A 4595-nucleotide genomic window follows, 5' to 3' on the forward strand; every position below is an offset into this window, starting at 1 on the left:
GTTTTTTCTAGAATATCGGCTTATGGCTCTTAAATTTGATCAATCAAAAAGTTAAAAGTGTCCTATAATTCAAGTACTTAACATGACTTTGTACGCTTTCATAGGTTTAGATTGTTATTTTTCGGATTAATTTTTCAAAATATTGCATAAGACCGAAAGAAAAGTGTTTTTATGCCAAAAAATTTCTGGAATAATTTATAGCCTCTTCCAAAAAATTCATTCCGAAATGATAAATTAAATTGTGAAACATTCAGAAGATATAATTTTGTGGTACCACCAAGTTCAAGAGTTTGTTTAAAGGCAATTTGATCATTTGGTACTTTTGGGGTGCAGGGAGATATTCCTACTGTGTAGAAAGAAAATCACAACTTGGGAGCCCATGGCGCAATTCGGGCCTTGGAAACCCTTCTCTTTTGTTAAGAAAACCAGAAACAAAAGTACGCCTGAAATTAACGACCAATAAAGAAGCCAAAAATTGTTAATTTTAAAAAAGGACAAATCAACTAAAATACTTTCAATCTCTTTGTTTTGTCGAAGAGCCACCCGAAACAAACCATATTGAAAACACAAACATGGTAAAAATGTCATAGGCCAAAATCTGATTACTTTGGGTGGGTGAGATACAAAAGAAAGGTTGTTCTCCACAGGAGATGAAAGCTCAGATAGAACTTCCATCGCTACAGGTGGAAGCTCACAATAAACATATCGTTCAAACCTAATCTCAAACTCAACTGGAACCTTCTCTGCCAAAATTTAATTTCCACCAAATCAATGTTTGATAAGAGAACAACCAGCCTCTGCAACCATAACAGAAAATAACATTGAAGAAAAAGAAGTACAGCCTATATCTCCAACTGAAGATATAAAGCAATTCACATCAAAAGCTGTTGCTGACAACCAAATGTTCAATCTTTCCACATATCTGCAAACTCATCAGGCTCCAGAGGATTAGACATCTCATGCATTTTCCTCTTTGTCTTTGCTTTGACCTTCTTAGCAAACTTTCCAGACTTCTTCTTTTTCTCCAAAGCCCGAACCTATCACAACCAACCAATGACAGATATAATTATTAGTAGAAAGCTAGAGAAATTCAAAGCATACATTAAAAATATATTGATTGGTACCTGATTTGGAGATACATAAAATGGATTCTCATATAATGTCGGGCCTCCAAAACTGCCACCAAATATTTTAATTGGATTCAAGCAGAACCGTGGACCGACCTAAACAAATAGTTTGCTCATAGGTTAAATGAATGTTAGAAATAGAAAGATCAAAAGATACATGAAGAACCAATTTTCAGACCTCAATCAATGTCATTTTATCAAGGCCTCCCCTTGGTAATTTGTCTGATTCATTATGATGAGTAGAAATCTGCAAGGGAATAAAGATGTAACACTCCTCAGTAGGCATTAGCAACAGGTAGAAAATACTACAATATTGTCTCATGGAAAAATCAATATTATATAGTTGGAGAAAATGAAACCATATAATGTTCGAATTAAATAGGAGTATTGCGAACAACTAATAGTAACAATTGTCCTCTAATGACCATGTCATGAGTATAACACAAATGACTCAATCTAACGGTATATTGTCCAACAAAAACGGAGTATAACATCTATCGTAGGCATGCACAGGTCAAACCAAAATCCCCACTTGATTCGATCTTCACTGATCTGGTAAGACTGACCATAATTAAATGAATAAAGATGGTCAATAAAATAAAACATTACATGCATCATAGTTTAACCTTTGAGCTTACAAAACAATACCATAGCGGAACATATTAATGTATTTACAAATAAAATGTTTTATATCGGTAGTAGATAAAATTTAAACTCATTATAATGGTCAAATATCCTCCATCTTCAAAATTCCTGTGGTTAACCATTCTTTATATATTATCTAAGTCTTGTCAAAAACTAAAACTTCAAATTGAAATGTATAGATAAGTTGATAATTGAGTAATGTTTATAAGAAAGTAAAGGAGTAAAGGTTAAAAATGTTCGACCCAAACTTCACTTCAATCATTAACATGTGGCTAAAAAGAGCAATAAACATGTTTATAATAATAATGCATACACTTAATTTGTATAGAAATAGGCAGAAAAGATGCTCCTAACAATAATCTCCAGGATTTTTTAACCTTTATCTTAATGCAAAAATAGTCTATGGTAATTCCGGAATACAGACACAAACCTAGTAATTCCGGAACCATATATGGTCATCAGCTATTGAGAAAACAAAAACATGATCATGGAAGGGCTTCGCCTTTCTATGGTCCTTTGGTACTTCAAATATCTAAACAAAAGGAAAGAAATAGTATATTAGAAATTATCAAATACAGTAAACAAACAACAGTATCAGAAATAGAGAGAACTGCACACAGAAAATATACATTAAACAGATATATGACATAAACTATGTAAAATAGATGGGCATAACAATAACATCAATTGAATTTTCATTGATCAGACATAATAAATTGAGAAAAAAATCGTAGGAAGATATATGACGACAAAAATGTAAGATTCCAATTAAATTGGTAGAAAGCACATGAAGTTGTTCTTAATTTGGCCGGAAATTCATGGTTTACAACATCACGAATCATAAAAATAAGATGAAATCATCAAGCTAACCTTTACCTTATATACGAAAGTGCACATATTAGAGTTATCAGCATAAGTTTACAGAAATCCATCTTTCCTCGGATGGAACTAGATGGACAAAAACGAAAAAACTTGCAACAAAAGAAACCAACAACACACCTGTAACAACATCTCCTTTAACAGTTTCCAATGAGCATCTTTTTCAAAATTTGCAGAAAACGTCAAAAGTGGACGAGAACCTTTTAGGTGATTTCCCGTTAGCTTCAACTCCTCCATTGTATGAACTGAAAAAACAGTGGAGGAAAAAGGAAAATCACTAAAAGTGTATAAAAAATGGTCGAGATAGAGAGAGAAACACAAAAGACATAGTTCACTGGGAAGAATGACCAGTGATGCCTAGAGTATACAGACATCAGAACTCTAAATAATCAGAGCAAGCAAACTAGTGTTATATTAAGATTACAATGATTGAATCGGAATATACCTGCACTAACTAACAATTTTACAGATGGGCCACTAGGGCATTTGGCCATCCAGAGATAAAGATCTTTTGCTTTCCTGCACTGAAATTGATACATAAAAAATGAGAGAAGACACTAATAGAATATAACAAGTTGACCAGACTCAAACTCACGACCGCATCTCATTGAAATAGCATCAACAGTTGTGACCAACAAAGAATTCCCCTACCCATTAGCATGCTTCAGGTTTTCCAAATAGCGCAAAAAAAAAATGCAAATACTAGTCTAGAGAACAGCACAACATATCAATCCTAAATTGAAGTAACACGGCACTGAAAAAACCTTGTGGCATATAAATAAAATACCTCAAAAAATAAACACGAAGAACAACTTTTGAGCTCAACAAGCTCATTAAGGGTGGCGCCTTTAGTTTCTTTTGATTCAATCTTGTTATCCTTCTTGCAATGCGGCAAAAGTGACACCAAGTTCAACATCAAATGTCGGTACCTACAAATTAATGGAAAACAATCACTCCACCCATGAATACCATAACAATAACCAAACTCGAAAAAGCAACAAAAACTGTAACTAAAAGTTATGGGGTGTATATTAGGTTGTACCTGTAACTGATACGCCTAGAGCAAGTGACCAAAACCTTCTCTTTGTTCCTAAATATTGGTGAAGCAACGTTATTGTCTTCTACTTCATCAGTGACTTGACTCTTATCCTTCCAACCCAAAAGGGTCCTCACCGGTCTCTCTGGAGCAGCATCTTCCTTTTTAGGATGTGCAACAACTTGACCACTCTCACTGCGCTTTCTCTTCTTCACCATTTTCTTCTTCAAAATCTGCAAAAACCAAGAACGACAATCACAAAAACAAAACAAAACAAAAAATTGCCAACGACCCTTTAGCAAGGTGCCCGCCAGAGAATAAACGCACCTGGGGTGGGAAGAGATGATAGAAAAAGTGGAATGGGATTTCGCCGGTGGTGGCGACAAATGAATAAACGAATGAGTTGCAGCAATGGGGGCAAAAGGTTTTTCTACTTAGCAAAGGGACTACGCTTAAATTGGGCCTTTATTCCCGATGGGCCTTACGGAAAGCCTAAATATACGACTTTTAGGGTGTTGCTGCATCCACCACTAAACCATGTTTCCTCCGCTTGCCCTTAGGTTAAAATTTTTTTTACTTTTATCATTTAGGATTTTTTAATTAATTTGAAAACCCTATTTTTACTCATTATTTTCTCCGCGCGCCCCCACCCATCTCTCACACGGATTCCTCTCTTCTCCCTTTTCGTTTCACTTCATCTCGTTTCTTCTTCCTTTCCTTTCTTTTTCCTTTTCTCACTCATTTTTTGGTTTGTTTTTTTCTTCATCCAGGTTGGTTTTCTTCACTGGTTTTCTTCAGCATTCTTTTGTAGCCTTGTTTGGTAGTTTAATTTATGGTGTATTATTACTTTTTGGCTTTGGATGTGTGCTATTTTGTCGTTCTTGTCCACTGTCTTTCTGCTGATTGTA

The 4595-nt window shown here is 34.8% G+C and overlaps 1 pseudogene across 1 annotated transcript; it reads right to left on the reverse strand.

Annotated features, from left to right (window-relative positions):
- Positions 1-464: 464 nt before the first annotated feature.
- Positions 465-2893, reverse strand: LOC148200815 (ribosome biogenesis protein BRX1 homolog 2-like; annotated as a pseudogene). Its single transcript, XR_015785527.1, has 5 exons — positions 2772-2893; positions 2203-2304; positions 1306-1374; positions 1125-1223; positions 465-1037 (listed from the first exon to the last, which is right to left on the reverse strand). The product of XR_015785527.1 is annotated as a ribosome biogenesis protein BRX1 homolog 2-like (transcript).
- Positions 2894-4595: the final 1702 nt, after the last annotated feature.

This window comes from Vigna umbellata, chromosome 4 (assembly GCF_029865625.1).
Source record: "Vigna umbellata cultivar VRB3 chromosome 4, Vumbellata_1.0, whole genome shotgun sequence".
NCBI lineage: Eukaryota > Viridiplantae > Streptophyta > Magnoliopsida > Fabales > Fabaceae > Vigna > Vigna umbellata.